This window comes from Ornithorhynchus anatinus, chromosome 15 (genome assembly GCF_004115215.2).
Source record: "Ornithorhynchus anatinus isolate Pmale09 chromosome 15, mOrnAna1.pri.v4, whole genome shotgun sequence".
NCBI lineage: Eukaryota > Metazoa > Chordata > Mammalia > Monotremata > Ornithorhynchidae > Ornithorhynchus > Ornithorhynchus anatinus.
The window spans coordinates 6507427-6522079 of NC_041742.1; the positions used below are offsets into that span (position 1 = coordinate 6507427).

The 14653-nt window shown below is 41.1% G+C and overlaps 1 long non-coding RNA gene across 2 annotated transcripts in view; it reads right to left on the minus strand.

The window, feature by feature from the left end:
- The window catches only part of LOC114816976, a 49766-nt gene that overhangs the window by 16048 nt on the left and 19065 nt on the right, over positions 1–14653 (minus strand). For both annotated transcript variants that reach the window (XR_003764792.1, XR_003764793.1), the window contains exon 4: positions 12841–12954. This is a non-coding gene — a long non-coding RNA (uncharacterized LOC114816976). The remainder of the gene's footprint in view (positions 1–12840; positions 12955–14653) is intronic.

The window sequence follows — 14653 nt, forward strand, 5'->3', positions numbered from 1 at the left end:
CAAATCATTTTAACAGCTCAGAGTTGATAAGGCAATTCATTACTAAAACAAGAGTGCTTCCCATCTTTCTATGGCCAAGGTTAGAAACACACTTGGTTTCAATTCCCCTTTCTTTTCCTCTATGAAAATGGAAAAGGATTGTCTTTAAATTCTGCAGAGATTATTTTAAAGAGGCCCCACTGAAGTTTTTAAAGGCTTTTCAAGGACCTGTTAGAGCCGAGGGGGAGTGTTCTGCAGAAAAAGAGCTACCAGAGAGAGGCTCGAATAGCAGTTCAGAGCTGGCTCTGCCTTACATTTCAAGGTCCTCCTTGAATGGGCTTTTCCAGATTAAACTTCCTCCCTGTAGAGGAAAAGATGCTTCTGTAGATTAAATAGTACGTATTGAGTACCTGTATTTATTATACCTCGAGCCCTTTATCAATTCCTCTGTGGGCAGCAAACGATACTACCATCTCTGTTGTATTGTACGCACCCAAACATTTCGTATAGTGCTCTGCACGCAGTGAGCGCTCAAAAAATAGCACTAAGGGCTCAATAAAAAAATGAGAAGCAGCATGGCCTAGTGAATAGAGCAGGGTCCTGGGAGTCAGAAGGACCTGGGTTATAATCCCAGCTCTGCCACTTATCTGCTCTATAACCCTTGGGCAAGTCACTTCTCTATGCCTCAGTTATCTCATCTGTAAAATGGGGATTGAGAATGTGAGCCCCATGTGGGGGACAGACTGTGTTCAACCCAATTTGCTTGTATCCACCCCTGTGCTTAGTACAGTGCCTGGGATATAGTAAGTGCTTAGTAATAATAATGTTGGTATTTGTTAAGCGCTTACTATGTGCAGAGCACTGTTCTAAGCGCTGGGGTAGATACAGGGTAATTAGGTTGTCCTACATGAGGCTCACTATTAATCCCCATTTTACAGATGAGGTAACTGAGGCACAGAGAAGTGAAGTGACTTGCCCACAGTCACACAGCTGACAAGTAGCAGAGCCGGGAGTCGAACCCATGACCTCTGACTCTGAAGCCCAGGCTCTTTCCACTGAACTACGCTGCTTCTCATCATTATTATTAAATATTATTATTTATGGGACTATATGGGAGTAAGTAGACTCAATCTTTGCCCTCAAGGAGTTTATGCCAGTAGCTAAATCCAATCTTTCTTTTTTATGGTATTGGTTAAGTACTTACTATGTGTCAGCCACAGTTCTAAGCACTGGGGTAGATATACAAGGTAATCAGGTTGGACACAATCCATGTCTCACATGGGTCTCACAGTCTTAATCCCCTTTTTTCAGATGAGGTAACTGAGGCCCAGAGAGGTGAAGTGACTTGGCAAAGGTCACCTAGAAGACAGGTGATAGAGCCGGGACTAGAACCAGGTCCTTCTGACCTCCATGCCCGGGCTCTATCCACTAGACCACAGTGCTTCTCACAAAGCATAATTACGTCCCTTTGGGAGCTGAGGCAGAAGGGACACTCTCTCTCCCAAGTGCAGAGAGAATGTCTGAAGTTCAGCTTCCTAAATCTTGCTTGAAAACACCAGCAGAGACTGGTGATGAAATAATAACATCTATAGTATTTGTTAAGCGCTTAGTATGTGCCAGGCACTGTACTAAGAGCTGGGATAGGTATGAGCAAATCGGGTTGGATGCAATCCCTGTTCCACATGGGGCTCACAAATCTTGATCCCAGTTTTACGGATGAGGTAACTGAGGCCCTGAGAAGTGAAGTGACTTGATCAAGGTCACCAAGCAAACAAGTGGCGGGGCAGGGATTAGAACCCATGACATTGCTTGGTACTAGATGTGGAACCTCTCCACTAATTCCCTCTGCACCTTGGAAGAATCAAGGGGAGAATGGGGATGAAAAAACAAGGCTACGAGGTGATTAAAGAAAAAAATTAATTTAACAAAATTCACCCTCAGACCAGTCCGAAGTGCTTACTATGTTACCTGCACTCTTATCAACTTTGCAAAAACAAACAAAAAAAAAACCAACAATTTTGGTAGCTAGTGGACTGACCAATCTTAAGGTTAGGTTTAAATTTTACAGTTTTAAATTTTTGGCCTCCTTTATATTCTATTAAAATCCATTAACTATCTATTCCCTTATGAAGCTGCTCCAAAATGAACATTTATCTGTTGAAGAAATAGGGGATTCACACATTGTAACAACCCACAATGTGAGCCCTCCAGAGAATCAGGACTATCAAATGGTGGATATCCACTCTCATCTGCTTAACTGGGTGTGGACAATCAAACTGTTTGTTTATTTATAGTTAACTAAGTCTGTTTTTCACAGGGGAGACAGTTGAAGGTGTTCCTGGATTTAGTTGTTTACCCAAAGCATCTGTTATGCTTGTGGATCCCAGGTTGAGTGATGACAGTGATGTGGCCAAGGACACCCGTGTTCATCATTTTCACTGCCAACTTGGGTACTTGGCTGCTTTGGGGAAGGAGCATGACGTAGTGGATAGAGCACGGGGCTGGAAGTCAGAAGGTCACAGGTTCTAATTCTGCTGTAGCGTTTGCCTGTTGTGTAATCTTGGGTGAGTCACTTCACGTCTCTGTGTCTCAGTTACCTCATCGATAAAATAGGGGTTGAGACTGCGAGCCCCACATGGAATAGGGACTGTATCCAACCCGATTTGCTTGTATCCACCCTTCAGCTTAATAAAGTGCCTGGCACCTATTAAGTGCTTGACAAGAGAAGCAGCATGGCTGAGTGGAAAGAGCACGGGCTGGGGAGTCAGAGGTCATGGGTTCAAATCCCGGCTCTGCCGCTTGTCAGCTGTGTGACTCTGGGCAAGTCACTTAACGTCTCTGTACCTCAGTTCCCTCAACTGTCAAAGGGGGATTAAGACTGTGAGCTCCACGTGGGACAACCTGATCACCTTGTATCCTCCCCAGCACTTAGAACAGTGCTGTGCACATAATAAGCGCTTAACAAATGCCATCATTATTATTATTAAATACTAGAATTATCATTAGAGGTGATGGCCATGAAGGAGATATCTCCCCACCTGATAAGAGTTTGGAAGAGGAGAATCAGAATAGAGGAGACGTCCTCAATATAAGAGGTGGGGAATAAGTCAGACAGAAGCTGTCTTCCCTGGAGGAAAAATGATTTTCTGCACCTGGAAGATGCAGAGAAGACATCTCGGTTCTCATCAAGTCCACAAGATAATGCTTCATCTCTCCCCGCCCCCCTCATTTAACTATTTGAACAAGTGAATCGTATTCACATTCTCAATTATAAAAGCTAGATTGGATTAGCAAGGATAGGAACGTGCATCTTGGATCATTTCTAATCGTTTTTCAGCCTCTGGGGCTCAAGGAAGCTCTTTTTTGAAGGCCAAGAATGGAGTTGACGGATATTTTTCTATAAAACGCAGAGTTTACTACAAAACGAAAAAAGACACTCTGAAAATGATTCCTAGGTAGGATCTCAGCTAAAACCTTAATTTTTAAAAAATCTGAATGAGTTTGCACATTTCAGTGCAGGTCTTTCTGAGCTTTCAAGTCCTCTTTTTCTGAGCTTCTGCGAAGCAGCATTTCAACACTGTGGGTCGCTAAGGTAGCTAAGCATTATTCTCTCTGGAAATGGAGAGTAAATATTTTGCTCTTGTTTTTTAGGACCATTCTCTAAGACTAGAGCAGTGAAGAGAAAAGTCATGTTCATTTTTGAGATGGCTAGTTTAAATGTGCTAAATAAATTAATTCCGTTCTTCTCAATTAGGAGCCCTCATTTCAATTTCAAAGGCCAGGAAAGTGGAAATACAGAAAAGATATGACATGTCTGCAGAGGGCACTAAAGATCTGTATAATTGGTACGCAGCATGCAAAATGCTCACTGCTTTTCAATTATTCCTTCATTTAGGCCTGAAACATGTCTGTCTTTTTGTTCTAACTCGATGTTACTAAGAGCTGGATTGCCCTTAGATTTGGGATTTCATTATATCATACTCTCCCAGATGCTTAGTACAGCGCTCAGTCATTCAGTAGTACTTATTGAGCACTTACTATGTGCAGAGCACTGTACTAAGCACTTGGAATGTACAAATCCACAACAGATAGAGACTATCCCTGCCCAATGATGGGCTCACAGTCTAAATGGGGGAGACAGCAAAGCAAAACAGAACAAAACAAAAACAAGACAGTGCTCTATAAATACCATTTACTGCTGTAGTTTTACCAGGTCAAGTTTCAACAGACATTCCACGTTGAATGGCAAAAAGTAATATTCTTCAACTGTGTATTGTTTCTCTACAGCAGGTCTCTGAACTGGAATGCCCCATTGACAGATAAGTCAATAGTATTTCCCTGGGTCTTTACTACGTACAGAACACTGTACTAAAATATCGGGAGAGTACAACAGAGTCCACATGGAAATTACAGTTTAGGGAGAAGAAAACCAGTCTAAATAGTAGACCATTTGAGTCCATTTGGACAGGATTGTCCTGGCTAAACGTGACTATATGGCTAGGAAGTAAGCATAGCCTAGTGGAAAAAGCACGGGCCTGGGAACCAGAGGAACTGGGCTCTAATCCTGGCTCTGCCACTTGCCTGCTGTGGCATCTTGAACGTGTCACTTAACTTCTCTGTGCCTCAGTGCCCATCTGTAAAATGGGGATTCAGAGCCTGTTCACCTTCCCGAAGCAGCATGTCACAGTGGATAGAGCATGGGCCTGGAAGTCTGAAAGTCATGGGTTCCAGTTCTGGCTCCGTCACTTGTCTGCTGTGTTACCTTGGGCAAGTCACTTAACTTCTCTGTGCCCCAGTTACCTCATCTATAAAATGAGGATTAAGACTGTGAACCCCACATGAGACAACCTGATTACCTTGTGTCTACTCCTGTGCTTAGAACAGTGCATCGCACATAGTAAGTGCTTAACAAATATAATCATTATTATTATTATTCCCTCTGATTAGGAGGCCAATTTGGAGCAGGGATTGTAACTCATCTATCATATATCTACCCCAGTCCTTAGTACAGTCCTTGGCAGAGAATACTTAACAAATACTAGTACTATTGAACGTTTTATTTGCCCATAACCTTGGCATTGCCCTCGACTCATCACTTTCATTCACGTATACAGTCGGGGCTATCTTCAGACACTTGGTCACCCTGAGGCAGGGAAAAGTCCACCGTCAGGCCTCCCCCCCAAGTTTTGTAGGATGTCATGTGACACTGCCTGCATATGCAAGGTGCCCTGACAGTTTCATTTTGTTACACAGAGTTCTTTACCCCAGGGGTTCTCCTGAACTCCCACTCCACTGCTCCAGATCCACTGCCTTCCCCAAAAGTGCTCTTTCCCAACAGGAACCACTTCAGACTGGTTTTTCCACCGTGTTATCACCTGCCCCATTACTACCTCCCTCTTAAATTTTTATGGTATTTCTTAAGTGCTTATTATACGACCGATAATGTTCTAAGTGCTGGAGCAGACAGAAAAGAATCAATTTGGACACAGTCCTAATCCCCATTTTCCAGATAAGGGAACAAAGGCACAGAGAAGTTAAATGACTTGTGCAAGGTCACACAGCAGACAAGTAGCAGAGCCGGAATTAGGACTCAGGTCCTTCTGACTACCAGGTCCATGTTCTACCCATTTGGTCACACTGCCTCTTATCCTTGATGTTGGTCCATGAAGAGAGTTGCAGCTACTTGATTGTCTTTAGCTTCTTCCAAATTCCAATGACAAAGGCAGATTTCATTTGGGCACTTGTTAGTAGAGATGAGTTTTGCTTATTTGATTTAAATTATCACAGACCAAAATATTTATCTCCAGTGTTAAGACAGAACAAGCCACCTCTTGGAGACTGACTTTACTCTAGCAACAGAGATACTCTGCTAACCCCAAACTGACGTAGTTTAGTTTATAAAAATAATGAGCGGGGAAAAAAAAAGGTACCATACGCTCCTTCTGAGTGGCAAGCCACGCAACTGCTATTTCATTTAAATCACCTCCTGACATTAAGCTGATATACCTACTGAAGGCACAGGGCCCATATTATTTGACTGTATTCTTCACAATTAATTAGTTCAATCAATTTATTAAGCACTTAGTGTGTGCAGAGCACTGTAGTAAGCACTTGGGGAAGTGCATTATAGCAATAAAGAGTACACAGTCCCTGCCGACAATGACCTCACAGGCTAGAGGTGGGGAGACAGATAAAAAAATATGGAACGCTTCACGAATTTGCACAGTAAACCTCCTCTGGGTTGGTGCTTTCTGAGGTTGAGATTATTAGACTTTTTGCAGCAAGTGTGGTGGAGTCCATGTTAATAGCCTCCCCTTGGGGTTATGGGGAAAAAAAGGGTAGACGGTGATGGAGAAAGACACTATCTCAAGCACAGTGCTCTTCACAGAGTAAGCACTCAATAAATACAAATGATAGGTCAGAGAAGATGGAGTGAGACAGAGACAAATCATTCACTTGAATATTAGTCCAGGAGAATATAGAAGCTGAGCTCTACTCCGGTTGCCCAACTCAAACATTTCTCCCACCTCAAACTGTGACTGGTGAAACCAAGGAGTTTCTGGCTGGTAGGAAAATGAGGAGAGTGAGGTACTCATTTGAAGCCAGTATCACTCACTGATTCGGTGAATTCCCATAATCATCTTGGGCGGCCTGAGTTCAAACGAATCCCCTAGGTACACAAATGGCTAATAAATCATATTCATGAGTGGTCCCGAATCAGTCATCTGCTGGCTAAAAATTGGAAGAGAGTGCAACACTTGAGCTATCAGAAGAAAATTAATCAACATCTGTGGTCACTTCTATTCATGGATAATACTCTAGCCAAACATCGAATGGCCGGGGGCTCATTACATTCTTTTCCTCCTTATTTTTCCACAATTATCCCTCAAACTTCCTTTGCCCAGTTTTAAATCAGCTGACAGAGTGTGATAATTTTTTATAAAAGTGACCTCAACCTCTGCCATATAATAATAATAATAATAATGTTGGTATTTGTTAAGCGCTTACTATGTGCAGAGCACTGTTCTAAGCACTGGGGTAGATACAGGGTAATCAGGTTGTCCCACATGAGGCTCACAGTTAATCCCCATTTTACAGATGAGGTAACTGAGGCACAGAGAAGTGAAGTGACTTGCCCACAGTCACACAGTTGACAAGTGACAGAGTGGGGAGTCGAACTCAGGACCTCTGACTCCGAAGCCCAGGCTCTTTCCACTGAGCCACGCTGCTTCCCCTAATAATAATAATGTTGGTATTTGTTAAGCACTTACTATGTGCAGAGCACTGTTCTAAGCACTGGGGTAGATACAGGGTAATCAGGTTGTCCCACGTGAGGCTCACAATCTTAATCCCCATTTTTACAGATGAGGTAACTGAGGCAGAGAGAAATTAAGGGACTTGCCCACAGTCACACAGCTGACAAGTGGCAGATCTGGGATTCGAACCCATGACCTCTGACTCCCAAGCCCGGGCTCTTCCCACTGAGCCACGCTTTGCAAGTGACTCTAGGTATATACACCCTGAGGAGTCGAAATACAAATAAATTTGCATTTAGGTATAAAGTCAAGTCAGTTTATTACATTTTTTAGGGGGTGGGGGGCAGGGGGCGGGGTAGCCGGCTGGGATACCTATATTACTGGAATTGACCCAATCGATTCTAATTATTGAGTACTTACTGTGTTCAGAGCACAAACCTTCGTATTGTGCAGACTGCCACTTTCTTCAATTAACTGGTCAGTTAGCTTAGGGAGTGGCTGAATTATCCAGATAATTTCAGCTGAGAGGACCTGAATTGAGGATCCACATTGCTGCCCTGTAGACTCCAAGTTTATCCGTTCTTTACTGCATTGTACACTTCCAAGTGTTTAGCACAGTGCTCTGGAAAGAGTAAGCCCTCAAGGACCATTAATTCATTGCATGTTACGGACAAGGTCTGCTGTTTCTGTTGCATTGTTTATATTCTCACAAGCACTTAATACAGTGCTTTGCACATAGTAATCACTCAATAAATAGCACTGACTGAAGTCAAAGCAACACAATGTGAAGCTAATTATGGGTCCATAATCTGTATAATTCATGAAAGAAATTCACTTTTCATCCTGATTCTTCTCCTACATATAGCTAGATAGAACAGATCTTCTAAGCAAAAAGTCATGTAATTGGAAAAATGATCCATTGTAATATGCACTATTCTCCACCCATCACAACTGCTACTGGTCAAAAGACAAGGAATCATGATATGGGATGCAATACCCAAAGCAGAGAATTTATTCACTGTCAAAACAAGCAATAAAAACAGTGATCTTAAAGACTGCTCAGCCCCTGTACCAGTAATTCCCAACATCTCCCTGTTGCCAATCTAAATCCAGGGCACCTCCACGCATTAACACCTCTTCAACGTGCTCAAAACCCACAAAACCAAGAGGGTTGTTCAGCCTGGATCCACAGATTTGAAAAAGGCAAAACCTCACCAATGGCAAACAAATCCTAAAGGAAATCACCACAGGCCATAATTGCAAAAATCCCCATTTCTAAAGCCACAGTGCTCAATATCCTAGAAGCTTGGAGCCTCAAACTGTAAAAGTTTAGAGCGGTAAAACCACAGAACTCTTAACATGATCGAACAAAAATGACAGAAACCAAAATGTTAAGGCTTACGACCATTGTGATTTACAGTTTGATATCCATTTTTCCCTTTTATAAAACTTCCCTATGCATCTAATACTGAATTAAATGAAGGTATAACCCAAATGTTAAATGTTGCTTTCTAGAAATTGTCCTTGAAGGTGCTATTGGCCATTTTTCATGTGCTGATGTACCGATAAAGCTTTGTAGGGTAAAAATCTATGCAATTTGTAATTATTCTGATTAATATTTACAAACTATAACCCTCAATCCTTTTGTAGCTCTGTTTACACAAGTGACGGGCTCCAATTTCTAGCCATAACAATTAATGAGTAGAATTTACTGAGTTCCTCTCGTTAGCAGGGGAGGGTGCTAAGTGTCATTTTTTTTAAATGGTATTTTTTTAAGCACTTACAATGTGTCAAACACTCTTCTAAGCACTGGAATAGGCACAAGTTAATTAGATTGCACACAGTTCCTGTCTTGCACAGAGCTCACAGTCGAAGTGGGGGGGGGGGGGGGGGAACAGGTGTTTAATCCCCATTTAACAATTGAAACTGTGACTCAGAGTTTAGTGACTTGCCCAAGGTCACACAGCAAGCAATTTCCAGAGTCAGGATTAGAACCTAGGTTCTCTGAATCCCAGGCCCATTCTCTTTCCTACTAGGCCACACTGCTTCTCTTCCAGTGCGTGGGGTGGAGTGTACAGAACAATTAGTAGACCTGATTCCTACTCTTAAGAAGTTTAAAAAAAAAACTACCAAAGGTTATTTATATCATAGTCTAGCAGAAATAATTTGGGACTAGGAGTCAGGAAATTTGAGTTCTAATCCTAGTATTACTACTGCCCTACTGTGTGACCATGGGCAGTTGCTTAACTCCTCTGTGCCTCAATTTTCTTATCTGAAGAGTGGAGATCAGACAACTCTCTACCTTAAACTGTGAACCCAACTGGGGAAAATTCCTGGCTATTCTTGTATCTATCTCACTATTTTGCATACTCCAAGCACTTAACACAATTTTAAAAAATTCTATTTGCTAAGCACTTACTATGTACTGGGTACCTCGTTAACCTCTCGGAGATTTAGTTAATCAGGTCCCACATGGGGCTCACAGTCTTATTCTCTATTTCAAGATGAGCTCACAGACACAGAGAAGTCAAGTGATTTGCCCAAGGTCACATAGCAGAAAACTGATAGAGCTGGTATTAGATTCAAGATCTTCTGGCTCTCAGAACCCTCTTCCTTCACCTTAATGAAAGTTTACCAATTATTCATTCATTCAATAGCATTTATTGAATTAGGGTTATTGAAGGAGGGCCTGAGAAAAATTTCCTGGTAATTTACACACGAAACACTGGGGGAGATGATTAGCTTGAACCGGGACCTGTCCCACATGGGGCTTGCAATGTGAGCCTGATTGGCACTGCTTCCTGGAAGCGTACTTAATCTGGACAGGGTTCACTTCAACAAAATTCTCGATGAAGGGGATGTGACATAGGAAAAGTGATACTCTTTCCAAACAATGATGAAAAGCACCATTAGTCAGCCTATGGTATCTGAGTGCTTAATGCACATAGATCACTGTACCATGTCCTTGGAAAAGTATAATACGATTGTCGGGCATGATCGCTGCCCACAAGGAGTTTACATTTTAGATTCTAATCACTAGGAAGACAACCTCCTTAAGCATGAATTTAGAGTATCTAGTGATGTGTTCAAGTGATCGGAACTCAGTGGAATTCTTGGTGAAGAGAACACTCTGTCTCGAAGAGAAATTGACTCTCTGTGTCCACTTATCTACTGCTAAAATGATGCCCCATTAATACAGATTGAATTTCTCAGTTATCCATTTTCATACCTAACTCAGTCACTCTGAGGTCTAATGGAAGCAAGAAATACGGAACAGCACCGGAGGGAAAGAGCTTTCTACTGAGCACGTCTTGACCACCTCGAATCGTCTTTACTCTAAATGACTAGCTGTGTCATAGACTCTCAGTTGCCTTGAAAAAGAATCCTAAAGAGCAACAACCGAGATAGGGGTGGGAAAAGGTGCCAGAATGATTCAAATTCCTGTTTGAATCATAATCATTATAAATTTGCTATTTTTTTTGTAATTTAGACAACATAAACAGAGTGAAAATACAACCATCATTCAGGCTTCCAAAACTGATGCAATTTGGTAAGGTCAAAATGGATGGTCCGTTGACTCTAGATATTCAGATAGAAATCCCAGAATCTTAAAAAAAAAAAAAAATGAAATGCACAACTGTGCTACAAGTACACAGGATGTCCTGAGGGTAGGGATGAATTGGATGACTATATGGAAATAGTTTTAGCCAAAGTTTAATGGTGTAGGGGGCAGTTCCAAGGGTGTTTAACTCCAGGGAAGAAATTCACGTTTTATGTCCAAAGATTTCATGGTTGGTTGTAGAAGACCTACCTAACACTGCTGCTGAATTTCACTGTGGGACTTGATTAAATAGCAAGATAGATTTTTTTCCTCCTTGTAGAAAAAAAAACACATCAAATTTCTAATCTCAAAAAATGGAAATAAATTACATTAGGGAGGGTTTACACAGTCAAAGTAGCAGAGCTTATTTTTTAAATCACTTTGATCACTCATACAATAAAGTAACAAAAGATACTTTTATAATTTGGTGTAAGAAAAATTAAAAAGAATAATGTAGGCAGGGTACAAAAATAAAGATTGTGCCAGTGATTTTCCCGCTTAATATAACATGATTAATAAACTAAATTTTAGCAGTTCTGATATTGAAAGTGATTAATTTCAAGATTAATAATAATAATAATAATGTTGGTATTTGTTAAGCGCTTACTATGTGCCGAGCACTGTTCTAAGCGCTGGGGTAGACACAGGGGAATCAGGTTGTCTCACGTGGGGCTCACAGTTTTAATCCCCATTTTACAGATGAGGTAACTGAGGCAGCGAGAAGTTAAGTGACTTGCCCAAAGTCACAGCTGACAAGTGGCCGAGCCGGGATTCAAACCCATGACCTCTGACTCCAAAGCCCGTGCTCTTTCCACTGAGCCACGCTGCTTCCCTATAATTTTAAAGCTCCAAGAATACAAGAATATGGCACATCCAGTAACTGTGAAAAGTCACCACTTCTCCTTCCTGATCTTATCATTTAGTTTGAATGTCTCAGATGCACCTATTGCTATCTCAAGACATTTTGCTTAGGGAAAAAATGAGACAAATCATATAATGACAAAATGAGATTTCTTTTGGCCATGCTGATTCTAAACTTCTCTTTTTGTGAAAAACAAAACAAACTAACAAAAAAAGAAACCAGAAGTTCTAAATTTCTTCCAGTGTGGGACAGGGATTAGATGAACCCAGAAAGATTTGCTGAAATATACATTTACACCACACACATCATCACAGTAACTCTCAACTTGAGGGCCTTTATTTTAAAGACACTGTTCTAGGCAGTTGGGAATGACTGCACAATATGTATTAAAAAAAAAAAAAGTCCTGCCCTCAAGAGCTAAATTTGAGAGAAGAGGGACAGGAAAGAGCATATACTATCAAGGGGGCCCATTTATACAGAAAAAAAAAGAAGCGTGGCCTAGTGTAAAGAACCAGTTCTAAGCCCACTTCCACTACTGACAAGCTATGTTCCCATTACCTCATCTATAAAACAGGATTGACAACTGCCTTGTCAACCCCTTGGGTGAACTTCCGAGACTGTGAGCTCGTTGTGGGCAGGGATTCTCTCTATTTGTTGCTGAATTGTACTTTCCAAGCACTTAATACACTGCTCTGCACACAGTAAGTGTAAAATAAATACGATTGAATGAACTTACATCTACTTTTAAATGCTTGGCACATAAATGCCTAATCCACGTAATAATTAATTTTAGTTTAATGTTACAAATCTGAAAATTCCCCAACTAATATTTTCCAACTATGCACTTTGAGCTGTGACCTTAGGATACCCCATCCCCAACCCCACAGAACTTATCCACATATTTTGAAATTATATATTATAAATTACTTATTTATTCATATTAATGTCTGTCTTTAAGTTTGTTATGGGCAGGGAACGTGTCCACTATTCTGCCATTGTGTACTCTCCAAAGCGCTTAGTACAGTGCTCTGCAGATAGTAAACACTCGATAAATACGATTGATTGATCCAAAAAAAAAAAAGCTTCTGAGAGAAATGCAATTCCTTTAAACAGAGAACATTAAAGGTTTTAAATTGACTTACTATTCCCAAGGTCTCAGCTCCAGGTAAATCTAGGCCTTCCCCTCTTCAGCCATCCATCTTTTTAAAGAGAATCCCAGTAGAAACTGAGAGCAAGCAGAAGCAGCAACAGCCCTCCTAGAACAGAATTTATAAATTCAGTGGGTCCCACCCCCTACATTCTCACCACATATTGGTGGGATTATCAAATACATGGATTCACCTGACATCAATAAGGTAAATGGTTCTTACCACTTTTCAAAGTATGACTATAGAAACAGCCAGTGAGATCAGATTGTGAGATCCTCAAAGGCAGGAAATGTGTGTTTGGCACTCAGTTGGAGCTTAGTAAATAGCCTGTGGCAGTGAATGAAGCAGGATTTCTTAAGGAAGGGTTTTCAGTCTTTTGGGAATGGCCAAACTCCTCTGATTGAAGACACTTTCAACTGGGCTTCATAATCAGCTAATTACAAGCCTTCTAAATCTGTCCAGAGACATGTGGGATGTCTCCATTCACTTTCCTCCAAATAGAAGATCTAGTGAAAAGAGCACAGGCCTGGGAGTCAGAGGACCTGGTTTCTAATCCTGGGGGTGTCATTTCCTGCTGTGTGACCTTGGCTAATCATTTTACTTCTCTGTGCCTCAATTCCTTCATCTGTAAAATTCAAACTCTGTTCTCCCTCCTCCTCAGAATGCAAACGTGCATCTGAGAAATCTTGTAGGGCAGGTACTATGTCCCACATGATAATCTTGCACCGATCCCAGCACCTAGAACACTGCTTGACACATAGTAAGCACTTTATACCACAAAAAGTATTAAAAATGATGCATTAAAGTTCTAAATGGGAATGAGACCATATTCCCTAACCACATTATTATTATTACTATCTGAAACCAGTGAGGAAAAATCTAGATTCTCCAAGTATGTAGCTAGACTATTCAGGGTAAAAAAAAATGCCAAATTATTTGATTTGGCAAATTTCAATTCACAATTAGGGAGTGATGCCGAGATGCCGCGAAAAAACAACTGGCCCAGGCAGGACTGGAAAGCTATACAACAGTCGTGCTCTGTAAGCCTGCTCTAAACCAGTTTATAATCATCTATAGGAGCCAACTCTATAAGAGACAGGGAAAGATTTCTTAGATGCATGTTCAGCATAGCAGCATGATTTGAACACCTCCAGTGGACAGAATGATATACTAGATGGCTAGGAAGTATTAATAAGTTTAAAATGCAAATCCTATCAATCTGTTGGCCAAGGCAAGCAGACATGAAACATTAAACTTGCAATAGTAATATAATGTAAAAGTATAAGTAGGAATAAACTGTGGCATGTGAAGGTATGAATGAAATAGTAGCGGACTTCAATCAGGGAATGCCCTATGGGGAAAGAGCCTTTTTAGAAGGATTTTAGAGGGATTATGACTATATTTTATTATTACTATTACTACTTCTATTTTAGTGGCAAAAGGTTGCCCAGATGGAGATTATTTATATATTTATTTATGGTATTTGTTAATTTTATGTGTCAAGCACTGGGGTAGGTACAAGTTAATCATGTCACAGACAGACCCTGTCTCACACGGGGTTCACAGTTTAAGTAGGAGACAGAACAAGTATTGAATCTCCCTTTTCAATTGAAAAAACTGAGGTACAGAGAAGTCAAGTGACTTGTCTAAATTCACACAGCAGGCAAGCGGTGGAGTCAGGATTCGAACGAAAGTCCTCTGACTCCCAGGCCTACGCTCTTTACAGCTGCCAGGCTGCTTCTCTAGATCTCTCTACATGAGAGAAGCCAGGACTGTTCATAGCATTACTCTGAAACACTAGAGTCAT